This window comes from Nematostella vectensis, chromosome 5 (genome assembly GCF_932526225.1).
Source record: "Nematostella vectensis chromosome 5, jaNemVect1.1, whole genome shotgun sequence".
In the NCBI taxonomy this organism is placed as follows: domain Eukaryota; kingdom Metazoa; phylum Cnidaria; class Anthozoa; order Actiniaria; family Edwardsiidae; genus Nematostella; species Nematostella vectensis.
The window spans coordinates 15,636,532-15,656,959 of record NC_064038.1 but is presented as its reverse complement, the minus strand read 5'-3'; the positions used below and the strand labels follow the sequence as shown (position 1 = coordinate 15,656,959).

The window sequence follows — 20,428 nt, the reverse complement described above, 5'->3', positions numbered from 1 at the left end:
CGGTATAGCCACGGAGAGGTTCGGTCTTTGTTTTCTTTTTCCATGTAGCTCCATCGGCAAGATAAGTTGAGAAATTTGTATCGAGAGACAGCGTATACATCAGGTTTTGCTTCCAGTTTTCAAAACTGGTGATAGTTTCGGTTTTAGATAGGCTCCATTGTTTTGGTGCTCTGTGAGTAGCAGCCATTTCTTCGGTAAATAAGTTGTGCTGTCACAGCGGCGTTTGCTGTTCTATTCTGTGATTTTTTTGGCGAAAGAGACGAAGGGACGAAATCCAGCTGCCACCACGCCAGTTGAATAAGACCACAAACTAGGACACAACTTGGAAACGCTTTAATCGACAGAGAACCAAAGCCAGTATCGTAACACAGCAAAAACAAGATGGCGGAGACGTGGCAGGATTTGGTGAACGTAACATAACTAAGTACCGCTGACCGGTACTGGCGCTCCTTAATCTTATTTCGATGCTAACTCTGATGTGGGGATAGTATTTGAAGATAGGACAATCAGCCCTGTCTACTTTCATGGAGCACACCTCGAGTCCACCCCACACCTGAAGAGATGATGCCTTTACCTTGCTTTGCCCCAATCAGTGTTGTGATATGGCATTTACAATAAAAAAACAAGATTATATTTTTTTTATTATATCTAAAGTACACAGTAAAATTTTTGTCATGGTGCGGTGGTTGAAAACTTTATAGTTTAAGGAAAAGGCTACAAAACCAGCAGCATTTATCAGGGAATTGTCGAGGCTCTGTACTACTATTCTCATTATGATGTTACAGAGCAAAAATAAAAAAAGAAAAGCTTTTTTTATAATAGCTAAAATACGGAATTTTTCTCCTAAACAAGCGAACACAACAAGGCAAACAACATGGACAGTCAAGGACGAAAATTTCAATTCAAAATAGTGTGAACGAAAATTTCAATTCAAAATAGTGTGAATAGAATATATGAATCAAAACGTAATTCCTGTCATATTTCTTTCGAGTGAAATGCTTTTTGTTTGCAAATATTTCTGAAAATAATCTCAAACAAAAAGATTTTTGTCGTTTTACAACTTCTCTGATTTTCCCGGTGTCACTATTCAATCATCTTGCTTCCACTGTGTTTTTAATTGGCTGAGAGGTCAATATTCTTGAACGCTGATTGAACGCTATTTTGGCGCGCACTAAAAGGGCTTACCAGGTCTGTTTTAATCGTAAAAGAAACTTTTCGTCAAATAAGTAAAATACATCTACAAATCAAGACTTATCTATCTAGCTCAGGTTCGATTTTCACAAACTGAGATCTGTCAGACAGATATGACCTCAACCAGGAGAGCGCTGAACCATTAATTCTAAAGCGATGTTTAAGTCTTCCAATCAGCAAATCATGATCCACTGTATCGAATGCTGCTGATAAGTCCAGCAATACAAGAATGACACTTTGCCCATCATAAATGGCTCTCAGAATGTCATTTTGTATGCGCGTAAGGGCTGTCTCAGTACTATGCCCTTTTTTGTAGGCCGACTGATAGATCTCATGCAAGCCCCCGCAATCAAGATGTTGGTTTAGTCTAATGGCAACAACTTTTTCCATTGCCATTCCATTTTCCATTGGAGATGGGTCGAAAATATCTCATGGTTCAAATTGTCCTTCTTAAGAATGGGATCAAGTACAGTTTCCTTTAAAGATAGTGGTACAACCGCCTCAGAAAAAGAAAGGTTGATTATATTTGTAATAAGAGGAAGAATAACTCCTTGGCAATCCCTTAAAATGGAACCAGGCAGGGGATCAAAGCTGCACGACTTGGGTATCATATTGCTTACCAAGAAAGAAAGTTCGTGCACTGTAGTTGGAGAATACTCACAAAGTTCAGGGATAGCATAGTTGCTTTGTGTTTGTTCAAAATTTAGAATTTGTTCATTGTTATCGGTTACTCTTGTTGGGAAACCTTCCCTTATTACTTGTACCTTGTTCGTGAAAAAAAATATGAATGTCTGCCAATGCCCTTTTACAGGTATGAGATGGAAGTTTTTTGGCAGTATTGAGACAAAGCAATTTTTGAATTCTTGAAAACAGTGTGCGTTGTTTGGTGGAATTTTCATCAATTATGTCAGCATAAAACTGCATTCTTGGGTCATAAAACAATCTGTTTACATGTACACATTGTTCGGTATACATTTGCCTATGCACATCTAGTCTAGTTTTCCGCCACAGAGCTTCAAGTTTCCTGCGCTTAGCTTTTTCTTTACGAATATTATCACAGTACCACGGAGCAGCTGGCCTGATAGTGATTTTGTCAAGACATTATTATAACAAAGTTCTTCTGTATTAGTGTAATCCTTGCAAAACAAAGGAGAAACCATTATATCTTCCATAAAAGCTTCCCTGTCAAGGGATTTATTTCCGGTATGATATTTCCTTTCTCTCAGTGGAAGGCTTCACCTGACATGGTGACGTCCAATGCACTGCACAGTTATCGGATTTTGAAGGGTCAGTCACCATTACGTTTCTGACAGAGGTCTCAGCCGGTCTAGTTATTACTAGATCTAGGGTGTGTCCATTTTTGTGTGTTGGTTGTTGGACATGTTGGGATAGATTAAAGGTGTCCATAGGCTCTTGAAAACGAGCAGCTGAACGGTCATTGCTGTTATCTAGATGGAAATTAAAGTCACCAGCAACGATCAGGGGATAAATGGTAGTCGCTAAGTTTTCCAGAAAAGAGCTAAACTCATCCAAAAACATAGAAACAGTGAATCTGTTCTTCTTGGAAGGTGGGGGTCTGTACGCAACAATCATCCTTAGCCTAGTTGATGAGTGAGTTATCATAAAATCAGTGAACTTAAAGGAAGTGTAGGTCACATCTACTGACAATCTTGTTAATTTAAATTGACTTTTGTGTTAGTAGCGCAACCCCACCTCCACGTGCACCTGCACGCGGAACATGGTGAATAAGAAACCCAGTTGGACAAATATTATTCACAGTTATTTGACTCGAAATATCTGATTGCCACCAAGTCTCTGTTATTGCAAGGAAGTCATTATCGTGTTCAACAACAGTCTTTGATAATGAGGGATTTGTTTTTTACTGATCTAGCATTTAAGAGTGACCGTCTCAGACGAAGAAATTTTTTGTTCTACAGTACAGCTTTCTATGAAGGACTAAATTCGACGGGAAGCGTGGCGTACGATTGCGTATAATTCGAGGTCGATCGGATGGTTGACCTAGCGTTATCGAGTGTCTTTTTTGAACTTCTACGGTTAGATATGCCTTGTAAGATGTTATTTAGAGTCTACCAGGACCACGTTTCGCATTTATATGAACTTATTTTGGCGATAAAAGGTGTCCCGATGCAAAGGTATGTGCTCTTAAGACAGCAATTGTCTTGCAATTGTTGAAATATGAGCGCTCAGTGGGGGCTGTTTATCGCCTCATCAAAACTCGTGTTTTTAATTGCCACAAAATTTTATTTGATATATTGGAAGTACAATAAGTGATGTATACCTATAGTGAAAAGAATTGTGCAATTCCACGTCCCATGGAAGATATAGGCCTCGTTTTCCGGGTTTATTTACGGAGTACGAAAAACAGAAAATAATTGAAAAATCTGTTAAAAATTAAGAAAAATACTAAAACTACCAACGACCTAATCCATTAGAAATTAGCGTACCCACCAGCAACCTATAAAAATATTTCTTCTCTTCCGGTGCCCATATATGGGCAGTAGGAATCCTACCAATTCTTACCGCAGCGACGTCATATTCCTACCAAATTACAAGGCTCGGTCACATATTATAACGTGACCGCTTAGCAAGGATCACTTGGATTCTGTAACTCGTTGAGAACAGAAGTTCTCTATACTATCTAGCCTCTTTCAAAGCTTACCCCTCTGGTGTATGAAACTCCAGTTTGGTTACACTGTGCTGAGTTCAACCCCCTGTGCGCACGTACCCCACAAGCTAAATGGCTACACAACGAATCTGCCCCGAGTTAAGGGGACTTGGGATTTCAGCGCAAAACCATTAATTTTTATCCAAATTGACTTATCGTTCAGAAGCATAAAATACTGGACACGTTTATTGCCAAAGGATGACCAGGCTCTTTTGAAAACAGTAATTTATATGGAATGTGTGAAGTATAACAAACATTTAAAAATTAGCTCAGCTTACTCGGCTCTTATGACAACAGGAAATATACTAACGAACGCAATAAACTGAAAATTGTTTAAGAATTATAAGCAGAAGCCTATTAGTTAGCCTACCTGTTAGCTAACCCTGCTATAAAGCAAAGAATTGCTCTAACTCTACTAACAATAAGTAACCACATAATTATACAAAGGCTGAAGAAAGAATTAAATTAATTAAATTTCGTAGTCAAATGCAAAGGATTTAACAGGGTAAAACTGTGATCATAAATCCTACAGCTAATATAGAGGGGATAAATGCAAAACTGACATACTACTGTTTCCTATTAATGGCAAATATTTAAAAAAATAGGCTGTTTCTATAACAAAACTAGTCTGCGTCTGTCTGTCTGTCTAAAGTGATCGCCTTATCAGGCTGGTGGATCATTATATCCTAATAACAACTCTAACTTAATTTTATTGTTGACTATTTTGTTGCTTTTTCAAAATGTGAGCTCGATGTTTAGGCATGTACAATGAAGCCGAAAATGAACATGGCCATTAAAGATGATACGCGGAAGATGTTTTTTTATTACTTTTGTGTCTTCCCTCGTCTAATCTATAACAATATATTACCTTTCAATGATTTCCAAGTCTTGTGCTCCGCTTGAACAGGTATTTTTCTGAGAAAGATCGCACTAGGTAGACCTCAAAACTTGCTGACATTTGTTACATTTGCTGACATTTGCTACGTACGCTGACATTTGTTACATATGCTGACATTCGCTACCTGATCATAACCTCGGCAAAGAGGATGAAACTCTACCTAATTACTTCTTCTTAGTGTCTACTTCTTTGTCATTTTGGAACTCTGTACCTAATTACTTATTCTTAATGCCTACTTCTTTGTCATTTTGGAACGAGTTCATCTTTCCTGGCAACTTATCATGTTGCGCTGCCAAAAGCCTTTACGCGCTTATAGTGGATGATGCTATTCTTTGAGGAAAAGGATCTAGAGACTACGCACTTTTTCTATAACTTAGGTGTCAAAACTTATGTTGGTCTCACCTATTTTTCTTCTCTCTGAACGAGCACAGCGGCTTATTTAGGTCCCCCAACGGCCTTAGTAAACTACGAGAACAGAGTTGTTCCAAAACTAAGGGGCGGGTTGTTGGTTTCAGGGGGTAGTGAAGGGGTGGGGTGGGGGTGAGATGAGTTTGAATTAGAGTAAATCCTAAAGATAAAACAAACATTGAAAATAAATGATATAGTGTCGTCTTTTATGAAGTATTCGACTTATCATTAAGTGAAACCACTTTAACACGGGTATCCCTATATTGACTATACGGGGACGTGGATAAAGTAGGGTACAGTTTTTCCTTTTCTCTTTCCTACACTTCTGTATAAAGTTCCCACCGCTTCTCTTTCCTGGACAGGGCTCCACAAATTCAGCTAATGAAAAATGTCAGATCTAGATTGTTATGAGGGTTGTGATTGCAGAAATAGCAACAAGCAACAAGTAGGAGGACTTCTTTTTGACCATTGTACCTTTTGTTTTAACAACAAGTAGTCTAGGATTGATGAAGTGCGAGAGTAAATCGAAAGATTTACAGCGTAGTTGCATATCCGCCCACTGCTGAGAACTGGATTCCTTGGAGGGTTACAATAACAAGAAGAAGTCGAGAAGGAATGAACAGCTTCCCTGTTTCCCAACACGACAGAGGCGATAATTTTAACTGCTATCCCTTAAGGATAAATCATCTAAAACGGAGACCTTTTCCTGTCCCCTAAGGTCAAAACTCATTTTATTTTGCTATCCCTTAGAATTTGAAACTCATTTTCTCAAGGAGCATATGTTTTTTTTTAGAGGTGTCCCACCCCTACCACCCTTACCCCTGTCGCTGCCCTGTTCACCCACCGTTAACCAGAATATCAAAGAACAATTTCATTCGTTAAATAAACATTGTTGTTTATCATGATTCTGGTCAATGGTGAGAAAGTAAGTCCGCTTCAAAACCCAACTATGCATCTGATGTTTGCAGAGTTTCTGTAAAGGTATACAAAACAAAAACCCAGTAACGGTACGAACATTGCGAGCCCGATGCAAAAAAAAATTCTTTACATTTGTCATTCAACATGGAACATTTCCAGCCTCGAGTTAAACTCGGGATGAATTTGAGAAAGCGAGCATTTACTGTCATAGATCAGACGACTGCAAAATGACGCTTGGCTACTTTGCCATCGCCTGCACATCGCGTTACACTGAGAATCGCTGTTAGTAGAACTGAGACATTCTACTACAGTTGCAATATAGTCTGGATACACTGTCTGAAAACGAGCCAATAACAAACCGTCACCCGTCACCGTCATTGGTCACATCATGTCAAATCCCAAAGAAACCAATCAAAACCGCGGGTTTGATGTTGCTCTCCTGTCACATTTTCGAGTTTTGAGTTGCAGTGTCGCGTGGTGAACGACAGTAAAATTGGCGGGGAAAACATGACAAGTATTCAGACCTTGATGACCGTGAAAACAACTAGTGAAAACTACTAAACAGCTAAGGAACACAAAAAAATCTTGTTAAGAGGTTTAATACTTGGAAACAATGTTAATGGTGACTACAGACTAGAAAGAGAAAACGGAGTAAGCTTACACTTACGGCAGCTGTTCAAAGGGATGAGGTTCAGAAGAAGGAGTTTGTCAAAATTGCAGGTATGTGTATTGTTATAATGCATGTCCAAATCTTACTTTAAAGGTTTCCTTGGAGAGTGAGAAGTTATGTACCTATTTCAGCCTATAGAAAAAACATAAAATGTTCTTTGCGCGCCTTATTAGCTTTAGGAAAACTGGGTAAATTTGGTTTGGAAGAGTTCAGGAGCCGATATCTCTTAGGGTATAAAATTCGACCAACTGCTATTCCTAAGGGAGTAATTAACCTTTTTTTTTTTAAATTCTGTTATCTCTTAGGGAATAAAATTCGACCAATTGCTATTCGAAGGGGGTGTTTTGGCCTTTAAAATTTCCTTGAACCACACCCAATTTGTTATCGGAGTCCCCCTCGCACATCTTCACGACTCCTCCCTGGTGCCGGAGGAGTGGTGGAGATATGCTAAAAATAACTCAATTCTCAGACACAAATTAAAAAGATCCTGGATCAAATTTATTTCAACAAGACAGCACAGCAGAATAAGAAAATATATCTGTAAAGGGATGTCCAATATTCTACTCCATATTTGACAGCCAACTGCCACAAGCATAAAGCATTGGAAAAGGATGTGCTCCCGTAAGAGACCAACACCTATTGTTCAAGTTTTTGGCGCCCAGTGGTTGCTTATGAGAGCAAGCTCTCGTAAGAGACCAGCTCTGTTAACGACTACAATTATCAGTTCCCAAGGTGGTCGCTTATGAGAGCTTCAACTGTTTATTGAGATTAGGATATTATCATTGTTTTCCTCTAATAAGCTATTAGACAGATGTCTATTTAGTTCCTGCTTCTTCCATCTGCTGGACCCTTGATTTTGTGATAGTATCGGAGATTATCCTAGAATCTACTAGATGCCTTCGTCCTCTCTGATGGACCCCTCGAATATTATGGAATATTCGACTACAGAATCTATTGTGTCTGTCATGTTTGTAGAATGGACCTATATGTGATATTACCTGTTTATTTCTAATGCACTTTTTTGTGATGGTAATTAAATTGTTTACCTCAACTGTCTTCAAACAGTATTCTCTCATCTTTAGCATATCCTCAAGAGAGAATGGTGGCGCCTTCTTTGCCTCATAGGGCTTCATGCCGGCCCTCATGTCTCTTCTAGAAGGTCGGCGCTTCCTTTTATTTAAGGAACGTATCAATGTCTTGACACCTTTTAAGAAAATGATAGAAATAAAACCTTGAGACTGGAAGGATATTCTTTATTCCCAAGGTCACATAATTGTTTAGTAATAAACGAGAATCTAAGTATTCAATATTTTAACGCGTCACGTGAGCCGTAGTTTGTATGAAATAGTTAAAGCAAAAAAAAAAAAAACTGTAATCACCCGACCTGCATTTTGTACCCAACCTGCAGCCGACCTGCAACCTGCATCTTGTACCCTCCGTGATAGAAATAAATCTTGAGACTCCCGCCTAATGCGGGAGAGTTGACAGCTATGCTACAAGTACAAGCCAGTCCAAAAATCTGTTTCTTGTACTGGTATAATGATAAGGCTGACAGGAATACTGACATAATCATCATAACAGACACTTACCAGCATCCTCCATAGGGTTCCCTTTTGGGATGATGTCTACAATTTTCCCATCATGATCCCTTTTAACTTGCTCACTGTATGGGCCAACATGCCCAAACTTCGGCATCCAGAATCTGTATGACAGAGTCATTAACCAATTATATTATCGCAAAGTGTCTTAATCAAAATACCAAATCAAGTGTAGTTAATCAATATGGACGTCACTAAACCATCAAACTAGACTTAAATATCTCACATTAAAAATCACTGTACCATCAAACTAGACTAAAATATGTCATTAAAATATATCATCATTAATCTCAAAATTATTAGCTACTAGATATGATACTATATGCAATATTATGTTTAGAGAAAAAGTGAAGACATCTATAATTTATCTAATATGTGATAATTCAATTAAGCAAGTAAATAAGAAAAATATAGTCTATTTTGTTTTCGAATAAGCATTGGATATAACTGAGAATCACAGTAAGTAGTAGGATTTTGGCGCAGCTGGCGCAACTTTTTGATCTCCCCAAATTTCATTCCAAAATGGCGCAAAAGTCTCCGCGCACCTCCGCCAAGCCTCGCGACCTGCGCATGCGCGAGTTTGCCAGAGATCTCTTGCACGACCACGCCCACCTGTCAATCACTTTGTCACGTGATAGCCAAGCCCACCCGTCAATCACTTTGTCACGTGACGACCACGCCCACCTGTCAATCACTTTGTAAAAAAACCTGTCAATCACTTTGTCACGTGACGACCACGCCCACCTGTCAATCATTTTGTAAAAAACCTGTCAATCACTTTGTCACGTGATAGCCAAGCCCACCTGTCAATCACTTTGTCACGTGTCGCATCTAGGGGGAGCCTGGGGGCTATTCTGGTCTAAAGACGTGTGGGGTCCTAGATAAAATGACATTGAACATGGATGTGAAGGATAAAAAAGCTAGCAGCGGTCCGATGCTGGAGGATAGTTTTACTGGACCGTGCTTTGATGCCGGTGGTTACTATGAAGACTCGGACTACAGAAGCTTCGACCCGCTCGATTTTGTGGCCGGAGCAGCGATGATTGTCGTTGGTGTTACATTGATGTTACTCTCCATGCCACGGTACGGTCAAGAAAGATGGGTAAGATACTAGTCCACGAATGTGGTGCGGAGACTTTAGACCCCACCTAGAGGGAGCTCGGGGAGGTTAGCCTCTCGGCTTCACATCTAAAAAGCCTTTGAAAAGTGGTTTAAAGACATGACTGGTTTGATAGAAATGGAGAACCTGAAGGTGAAAGATCAGTCACCACCACCATATAATATCCCCGGCGGACCGGTGCCTGAGATTAACGTCCCCACCCTCATGCCGGAATTTGCACTGTTTGACCGAGCCCTCACCGAATACGAGACTAGTAGAGCCTCCTTGGGAGACGGGGATAGTAGTAACACCCTTTGCAATCATGACGACCTAGTCACAGAAGACGGGGTCACTAGTTGCTTAGAGTGCGGGGAACAGATGCAGCGCGTGATCGCGCACGAAAGGGAATGGGGTTTTTACGGACATTCCGACGGCAAACGGTCTTCGGATCCAAGTCGGGTCCAGGTACGTAGGTCTGAGGATAGAAATATTGACAAGGATGTGGAGAACATGGGTTTTAGCGGGGTAATTGTAGCCAAAGCTAACGAGATATACACTCAGGTGACGAAAGGCCAGATTTTTCGCGGCGACCCACGGAAGGCGATCGTCTTTGCGTGTATCTGCTACGCCTACAAGATGTCTGGTAAGTGTCAGACACCGAAAACCTTGATGAAAACTTTTGGATTGAGCAGGAAGAGTTGCCTTAAGGGTCTAAAAATCTTTAGTATTAACGCGCCTAAAGGTTACTTACTACACGGAACGTCTCCCACCGTCGTGGACCACATTCGCGATGTGATGGATAGATTCTCGGCGTCCCCCACACAGAAGGGAGAGGTGGTCCAGCTCTACTACAGATCTAAGAACCGCTCGTCTGAGTTGAATCGCGCTCGCCCACAATCCTTTGCGGTTGCTTTAACCTATTACTGGATACGGCAAAAGAAGATCGATATTACACTTAAAAAATTCTCCGAAAGAACGGGCGTCTCCGAGTTAACCATCAGTAGGAAAGCGAGAGAAGTGGCCACAGTCCTGGGTACGCCTGGTGTGGTATGATATTTCCTGATTTCCAGAGAAATCAGGATTTCCAGAAAACTGTCAGTTCGGAGTAGATGTGAATTGACACATCTAAAAAAATTCGATTAAATTGGTTTAAAGACGTGGGTGTAATAACAAAATGGATACGCAAAGTGCTGGGAGTCTTACAAATCTCACCGTGGAGGATCAAGCCGCCACCTTAGCGAGGTGGGGAGCCGCAGACTTTGACACCGTTATGGAGCGCGCGGCGGGGGAGGGGTGCGTCGAGACCGTGAGGTTGTGTAAGAGTTGGGGTGCGACGGATTTCGAAAAGCCGATGGCCGAGGCCGCGAAGAATGGGCACGCCGAGATCGTTAAGATGTGTTGTGAGTTGGGCGCCTGTGACTTCGTATATCCAGCGTCCATGGCCGCGAAAGGCGGGCACGTAGAGGTTTTGAAGGTGATGGACGAGTATTGTGACGACGAAGAGGCCATGATCGAAGCTATGGGTACTGCGGCGGGGGAAGGTCAGGTGGGGGTTGTTGAGTTGTTGATAGATCTAGGCGTCGATGCCAACGTCGGTTGGACCTCCGCCGAGGCGGCGTACAATGGCCACGTTGAGGTTCTAGAGTTGCTGAGAGAAAACTTCTGGGAGTTTGACCCGGACTATGCTATAACACCGGCCACCGAATCTGGCAACCTCGAGATTGTGAGGTTGTGCTTGGAGTGGGGCGCGACCGATCTCATTGGGCCTATGAGTTACGCGCGGTTTTGGGGTCTACACGAAATTGTCGCGGTGCTACGTGCGGCGTGGGGGTGGGGCCTCGTGCATGAGGAGCTCCCGGAGAAGCTACACAAGGTGAGATTCCGTAGAAAGCTGGAGGACGAACTAATGCCAGTAGCTTGGCATCCGGACAGGTTTTGGGATTGGTGTCTTGATGAGCAAGAGAAGGGAATGTTGGAAGAGTGTTTCGATGGGTAGGCGTGAGAGACATGCTTTGGTGTATGATGTAAAAAAATTGAAAAGTGGCTTAAAGACATGAACAGTTTAATAAAATGGAGGAACAAACGGTTAAACGTATGGTTGAAGAGCAACCACCACCACCATCGGGTAGTCTCGAAGAACCCATCCTGTGCTCGATCTGTTTAGAGGAGGTGCAAAAAGAAACAAGCGCCGAGTTAGAATGTGGGCATGGAAATCATCTGAAATGTGTGCTTAGACTCCGCTCTGCGACCTGTCCAGTATGTAGGAGAACTTTAGTGAGCGATAAGCTATGCGTATGTGACCTGGATATTATGAGTATTGGATACAAAGAGCTCTCCGACGAAGAATCTTTCGATTATGAAGATCACAGGAGGGAGTGCGAATCGTTTCATGCCTACTGCCTAAGTGTAGGATCGAGGTTCAGAGAGAAAGCATTAGAGTTCATGATGGAGACGGGGATTCAGCAAGCCATAGACGAGAGTCGTAACGAGTATGGCTTACCGACCGTGCGGGATTTCCCGCGCGAAGTGAAATTTTTAGTTTACCTCAGACTGTTTGGTGGTGAGAATGATACCGAGACGCGACGTGAAATCTTCCCGTTGATTGACGAGGGTGGTGATGTATTCGCCTCGTTTCTTAGAGGTAAAACCTTTGTGGTTGATAGAGATCTCGTTCGCGAGTTGGACTACCAGATGTATCTTATGATGTGGGCAGAAGAGGAAAGGTTAGGGACGCGATGTGAGACGTTCGAACGGTCAAGATGGGATAGTTTACCGTTCGTAGATTGGATTTTAACACCTCATACTACCAACCGGCTAGAAGGCGGGTATCGCGTGTTGGATTGAAAAGTGATTTAAGGACATGACCGGTTTGATAGAAATGGAGAACCAAACGGTGAAAGACTCGAAAGTATCCCCCGTAAAGCGAACGACGGATTATAAGTGTCTTCATGGCAGAGTGAAATATTATTGTAAAGATTGTCACGGATCGCAAATCTGTCCTCACAACCGGAGAAAAACGCGGTGCAGAGAATGTAACGGCGGTAGCATTTGTGAGCACAGACGAGCAAGATATGTCTGTAAAGACTGCAAGGGGAAAGGGATGTGTGAACACGGCAAACAGAGACCCTTTTGTAAGTTATGCGGAGGGTCTCAAATATGCGAACACAATAGACAAAAGCACCATTGCAGAACGTGTAACGGAAATTAACATTGACACACTCAGTTTTGTAACGCGTCTCACGTTACAAAACACATACATTCCTAATCACCCTAGCAACTAGCGATTCTGAAAATAGGTTTTGTATTTACATTGAGAGTTCGCGGTCGCCAGGGTGGTCTGGTATGCGCATGTGAACAGGTATTGTCTTCTTGCGGTACGTCACATCCGTCCACATGCACCCCGCATGTTACCGGAATAGATACCAAGCTAAACCAGCCGTAAAGGCTGTGATCGTGACAAGGTTATTTTCGTGCTGTGTGTTCGTGGGTTTAATCACGTCCGGCTTTGGGTTAGTTTTCGCCTCCGGTTCCGGTTTGTGAGCCGTGACTGACTCGGTATGAGGTAACACAATCTTTGAATGACCCATATTATGTTTTGGGATCGTTTTTATCTCGTTATTTATCGGATTCAACCCCAGTTTCATATCTGTGGTAGCTTTTTGTAACTTGTTATTATAGCCAGCGATCGAAGTGTTGTTATTTATCACAAGATACGATGGACTTAACCAACAGCCGAGGGCGAAAGCCAGGTCTAGTTTTTGTCTCGCCTGTTGTAAAGCAAACTGATACCGTTGTATACTTTTCGATATACTGTTTTCCACCACCGCGCTTTCAAAGAGTTTCGTGAAGACCTGTTTCGTTTCCTGAGCTGAACCGCTATCACCGACGATTGACGACCGGGTCTGAACTTGCGCGCCTAGAATACAGTAAACAAAGGCTTCGATGCTCTGGTTTATCCTAGACAACCCAGCTTTGGTTAACCCCATTGATTTTTCCGGAAAGAACCACTCATACTGAAACCCAGTTCTAAGGTCTTTCAGGTACTCGATCTCAAAGTGATTCATGTGTTCGTGGTCGCTTTTGGCAGCGTCCCATTCGTCGTGTAATTGATCAATGGTGCCATAAGGCTTATACTTGTCGTTAGAAGATGACAAGCCGTGATAATCATAATTATAAACGTTCCCTAACCCATGATTTATCGGTCCGAGGAACCGGAAATCGTCACCAGTTCGGAATTCTGTTCTTAGTTTTTGGTAAGCCGCTTCGCTGTAAAAGTTTTTATTCCAACTAAAGAGCCTATCTTTTGGAAGAGGGCATTGTAGCTCGTTTAATATTCGTCTGATAGTGAAAATGATGTGAAATCTGTAGAATGACCCCACTTGAGAGTCGTCAATCATGTCACGCGTCACACCACATCCAGCAGTCGCGCAAAACATAGCAAAATTTAAGGCTTGACTCCAATAACTGAGGTTCGAGGCGTCGAGCCACCTACTAGCCTCCTTTGCTGTTCTGAATACTAGCAAGCTGTCGGTGAATATGTCCCTAAAAACAAAGTGTGTCTTCACCTTTGGTGTTATAAAAACATTAAAAGAGACGTAATTATTTCTCGTAGGGTTTTCGTCCCACGGCAATATCTTGTACTCTGCACGCGCGTCTAGTCTGTATTGTTTTGGGAACCCAAACAGTTGCTGGATCGTTTCCTTGTATGCTTGTGTGTCGTCAGCGACTAGAAAATCCTGGATATTCTCAGGTTTCCAGCTGTCACCGGGGAAGTGGTATAACGTCTTGACTAGATTCCCATTCTTGTCGAATGGATCGTATTCGTCCCCATTGAAAACGAATTGCACATCGCCATGCTCGTCGGCAGAGAACCTGAAGCGTGAATAGTAAGGGTACCTTTTCACAAATTCTGTAAACTTCATCTTATATGACATATAAGATGTTTTTAAATCAGTCCTTTACGCATCTCAATTCATAGATCCATCCGACGGGAGTTCTCTCGTACAGAAATTTCACCGAGCGGGTCGACTCGCCAGGTCTTTCAAAATCTCTTCTCTTACTGTTTCCCTCAGCTTGGTAATGTTTACGTTTTTTTCGTCCTCTCTTACCGACTTTTGACGGATCTGGAGCTTTAGAGCCTCAAACTTGTCCAATTCGTTCAAGATTAAAGAGAACTCTTCGTCTGATATTTTGTTGTCTTTTAAAGCTTTAGAGACCAGGTCGCGTATGCTATTTACTTTTGCCTTTGCCATCGCCGCTGTTTGGTCGTGCTTGGAGACTTTTTGCGACAGCCGTTTAGAAACCGCCGCACAGCCTACAGAGGTGAGACCGAAAACACCAGCCAGAGCGCCTAACGGGACTCCGACGATGATACCAAAACCCGACAGAGAAGTTCCCAAACCACTAGACCCAAGAATGACAGATATGAGTCCTAAGACCACACTTAACTTTGAAAACACGCTCTGCCCTCGTTTATACTTTTTCCTCACGTTCTCGTAATGTTTAACTTCTTGCTCCAAACTTCCCAAAACATCGTGGGTCTTTTGGAGTCTGAAGTTATCACCCGAGGGGCTGACCCCTCGGGGTACGTTCGGGTAGATTGAGTTGTACTCTTCCATAGCTTTATTATGGGGAGAGTTTATTCTTTAAGTGATTTCTAAAATTAGACGTATCGGGTAGAGACCGCGCTCTATTGTGTTTCCGTCACCGCCCTTTATACTAAGACGGAGACTACTCACGTAACCGACTGATGTGGTGCTAACCCGTACCGGATCGCTTGGATTGAGGTATATCTTTCCTTCATCAAGCTCTACACTTGCTAGGATTTGTGAGGGCGCCCCTTGTTGGAGGGAGTCAGACGCGTTCACAAGATCGCAGTGGATAAAAATAGCCTCGTGACCTATCATCTTTATCTCGTGGCGAGTGTTTGCTTCCAGCTCCCTGGTCTTGAGTCCTAACAGGCAGGCGAGCGGCTCATTCAACGCGACGTTCCGGTGAACTTCGAGTGACGAGTCTCTAATAGAGACTGACTTTTCACCAAGACGCATACCCCCATCTATTTGACGTTTTAGCGTCTCGATCGTATACTGCCCCGCGGGGATCCTAAGGATAATGTTCTCACCGTCGGAGACCGTTCCCTCGCTTGAGAGACTGTTACAACGATTATGAAACGCACATCCTCGCAGCGCGATAAACCGCGGCTTTTCAATAGGTTGTTCTAAATAGACGGTAAAGTCACCAACGTTCCCTTCAATGTAGAGTAATACCATTTGTTATGATTTCCGTCTCCTTTTAAATCGTTCTACGAAATACAGGACGACAGCGACGATGAGAAGCCATGCGTTTTTAGCCAAAAAGCCTACGACTTCACCCGCCGTTCTAAAGATGAAACTGGCTATCGCACCAACCATTCCTGGGAGTATTTCTCCTAGTTTCTTGCCTATTGTTTTAAGACCGTCTCCAACGCCTTTTGCGACATTTGTCAAACCCGTCTTCAGGTTAGAGACGATAACACCGATAACAACACCCACAGCGGTAACGACAGCAGCGACTGTAAATCCGTATTTCTTAAAAATCGCTTTAACACGATCTTTCAACGACATTCTCTCTTCGAGATTTTCTCTCTCCAATTGATTCTCTTCCAAAGTCTCATCTATGACAGAATTTCTTTCGCTGAGCTCTTCATTTTTACGATCTATAGCTCTTAGTCTTTCTTGGTTAGTTGTTTCACTTCGTTCCTCATTATTTTTTCTCATTTGCTCGGTGTTTCTCTCTTCTTCTTCTCTGAGTGTATTACCTGTAGCGTCTAGTTCATCGAGTTGAATCTGAATTTGCTTGTACTTTCCGGATCTGATTTTGTCGTCAACACTCTTCCGCACCGTTCCATCCTCATTATACAACCTTTCTGGTCTAGTCCAACCACCTTTTCTCGCAGAATAGAAGGAAATGAATTGTTTTCCTCTCTCATCCGTTGAAATCTGAACTAAATTTTCATCAAGATCTGGATATTTCGATAACAAAAGGTTTACCCTAAGTGTGTCCGTTGAAGGAGAACCTCCCATATTCTGTAACTCCATGTACTCGGGGACAGCCCTCCCGGGGTTTCGTGTTTTCCATAAGTTGGCCAACCTCCTACTCACATAGCTTGCACCTCTACCAAATCTGTTTGAAATCCTTTCATTCCATGATTCTCTTCCCTCACCATCGTTTGGAATAAGAGAGTCATAATCTTCGTCTACAGTAGTATTCAAATCTTCTCTACCTTCTTCTGTTGTGGGATCAAAATCCATATCCATTTCTTATTTTGTTTGAAAATAAGAAATATTTAAGTCGTGCCAGTCATATCCACCTACTCGCTACATAGCCAAGGGCTAACATTCCACCTCCAACGTACGCCATCTCTCCCATCTTTTGGTTGCTACTTGGTCTGTAGTAATCTGAGAGCTCAGGCTCTTTCAAATCAAAATCTGGATGTGTTTGAGCGTATAGTTTGAAAGCCTGATCGGTCTCCTTATCATTCTGGTCTGCACGAAGTTTATTATTATATTCTTCCCCCAACCAATCCTGATATTCCTGTCGTTTTTTCTGCCAATCACCCATTGCTTGTTGATACTTTTCAAGCGCTTTATCGTGTCTTATTTTTTCTTTATCAACATGAGTAGCGTCAGAAGATAAGTATCTCGCTAGGTAACTCCCTCCAACGAATGCCGTCGCATTAAGAATAGCTCCACCAATCATAAATGCTATACTCGCCATTTATTAATCAATCTATAAGATCTTTAAGTCGCCTACAGCGGTTTTGGCAAAATCTTTTGTGTTTCCAGATAATCTTTCAGATACATACTACCGGACAGGACAGCAACCCATTTAGCGTAGTTTGTAACACTTGACGAAGGGTCGCTGATGAATGACTCTTTCATAGCCTTTTTAGCAACATAACCCATACCGGCGGCTAATCCGATGATGACTGCTGAGTCGGTGATCGTTTTCACAAGTTTGTTTTCAGTTGACATGATTTTATTTATTACAGATTCAGATAATCTTTAAATCACAACATTCCTATTTTTGGCGTCGCGTTCGGGAGGCTAGCCCCTCGGGCGGCAGGCCTCTCGAAAGTTACAGTCTCGTTGGCGTTGATCTTAGGCGTCTTTTTGTAAAAACGCATATACATATCCAATGCGGTGAGCCCTATTCCAACTAGAGCCAGTACAGTTGTAAACGATAGCTCTGGAATCCAAGCGTCCGAGAGGCTATCCCCTCGAGCTCCCTCTTGGTGGGGTGTCTCTGCTCGTGTAGCGTCTTCTGAACTCGCCTCCGCCTCGCGTTTCATCTCCCTAGCGAGCGCTTCTCTACACCTCCTATTATATTCGGCAACTCTCTTACCGGACGCAACCTTTTTAGGGTCTTTCTCTCTAGCAGCACTCTTATTCTTGGGGGGAGGGTCCTTTGTAATTTGTTCAACCTCTTGATTTTCGTCAGACATGATTCTTTACTCACTGAATAAAGAATCTTTAAATCACATCATGCTTAAGAGCTTGCTCAGGTGTGCTCAAGAGCTTGCTCAGTTGTGCTTAAGAGCTTGCTTAGACGTGCTCAGGTGTGCTCAAGAGCTTGCTTAGGTGTGCTCAGGTGTGCTCAAGAGTTTGCTCAGTTGTGCTCGAAACTTCTTGAAGTTTGTTGGAAGTCTCCTGTGAAGAAGGTGTTAGTTTAACATGCTTAGCGACCCGAAAGAGACCGCTAGCAAGTGCTACCATCCTTCCTCCCTTCAATACTAAGAGACCTGCAAAGTTTGACAATTCGCGTTTAACCAACTCGTCGTTCTGTAAGTCTTTGCTAAGCGCTTCGGTGTCATCTACAGGAACCACGTAGGAAATGACTTGAGACAGTACTTGAAGTGCTGATTCTACTAATCCATCAGTAACTTGCTTGCCTAAGACAGTCTGGTAGCGAACAAAGTATTTTTCTACGTCTTTCGCCGAGAGCTTCTTGATATCCCCTAAACTCATGTCCACACCAAGAAATTCCTTCGTAGTCCCAAGAGATGCGAGAATAGCCAGCGATTCTCGTTTGACTTCAACATCATCTTCGGGAGGCGCACCCCTCGAACTCCCCTTAGACTCAGGTTCCTCTTCCATATAATCCTCAATGCTTGCCATCTTATTTTGTAAGTAGACCAAGATGTTTTTAAACCACTTCGAGGGGTCAGCCCCTCGAGCTCACCGCGTGGCAGGAATCTCCAAATAACGTTGGAATGGATGTCGTAGGCAGAAACAGAGTCTGGAATACTTTTCAGTTTTCAGCAGTTCTACGAACTTTTTACGAGTCTCGGCGTCTAAGTCACCCCCATAATCTTCAAACAGTGTTTTGGTACCGATTTGAGATGGATTATGGAATGTGACCACACAGGCGACGTTATCACGGAAGGGCTTTGCTATGGATGTTAATTGTTGCGTCAATACCCACACTGATAACCCATCGTGTCTCCCTGAGAACGCTAGATTGATAAACTTGTTCGAGCGTTGCTTTAGATCTTTCGATACAGCACAGTCATCCAAAACGAGTAACGTATTTGTACCAGAAAACAGCACCGCACAATCTGTTAGAAACTCGTTAATCTCATCGGTGTTACTAGAATCCGGTGATAATACCAAGAAACGTTTATCTCCGTGAGCAAATCCACGATAGGACTTATTTTTCGCATAAGTCGGGCAAATCAACACAATGTATTCAAACACATGCCGGAACGGCCCTCGGAGCTGTTCCGTGAGGTACTTTGTCTTCCCACAATTAGTAGGTCCTGTGATAATACAATGAAAAGGAACTTTCTCCCGTAATTCTTCCATTCTTTTTTGTATTATCACACAAGTCTTTTTTAATACATGATTGCTCTCAAATCCGAGTTCATAACCTCCATCAACGCGTCGGCTACTACAAACATGTAGCAGGTGATGTTTCCCGTTCCTCCAACTTTTCGTTTCATTTCTAGTTTTACTCCGTCTCGCGTGTTGTTCAAGACCAGACCTCCTCCGTGAATGCTGTTATCTGGGTGTGCCCTCAAGTCGACCCACAGAGCAAACTTGTTATTAGCGTAAAAATCCTTTTGCTTAACACCCTCTCTACCGAAACGTTTCTTTACCGACTCCCAGAGGTCCGGCGGTGTCATTCCCTTGGAGTAGAGACGGTTTGGCATGCCATCCACATTAATGTTGATCGATGTGATGCTTGGATTGACAAACTTTTCGGAATCCCTTGCTCCTCCGGTGTAGCTCTCTGTGAACAGGCACAATATCCCTGTCATTGACCTCCTCGGCAGATTAATGTGCTCGTTTATGACACCATCATTAGGTTTGGAAATGGTGAACGTTTTGTGGAGAATGACGTTCTCGTAAAAGAATCCTCTACCAACCTGATAAGCCGACAACGCCTCACGGGCCAAGTATTCACTTGAGATGCAAGCATATTCCAACTCGAGGTTTGTGATTGTGTACGTTGGAGTCTTGACCGTGTCAGCATAAACAACGACGTCGGAAACTGGGGCTAGAGTAATTTCAAAGATTAGCGGATGAGGTAACGCCTTTGGATAAAAGACCCCATGCTCGCCGAGAATAGGATGGTCGAGTGGAATGCAGTACTTGGTGTTGTGAACTGCTGCAAGAGCTACTTCCTTAGCATCTGATGTCGCTTTGTCACCTGCATTTGTCCTGAGCTTCCTCATGTTTTCAGAGGAGATACCTTGTTTTATTCTATCCTCACGATCTTCAGCTTGTAAGTATAAGTCGTGATAGGTTTGGAAGAGATCGTATCTTTGAGTATCCTGTAGTGTTTCTCCACCGAAAAGAATCTTGAGCCTTGACACTAGGTTCCGGCCAACGTTGTTGACGAGAGTATTATTCGCGTGTCCTGTGACGTTTAAGTCAAATAGTAAGGATACACTACCTGGAACAATCACTACATTTTCAGC

General features: G+C 42.7%; 1 long non-coding RNA gene across 1 annotated transcript; it reads left to right on the top strand.

Annotated features, from left to right (window-relative positions):
* Window positions 1–15,555: 15,555 nt before the first annotated feature.
* Window positions 15,556–16,036, top strand: LOC125563035. The gene is made up of 2 exons (XR_007308064.1): window positions 15,556–15,696; window positions 15,921–16,036. It is a non-coding gene; the product is annotated as an uncharacterized LOC125563035 (long non-coding RNA).
* The last annotated feature ends 4,392 nt before the right edge of the window (window positions 16,037–20,428 follow it).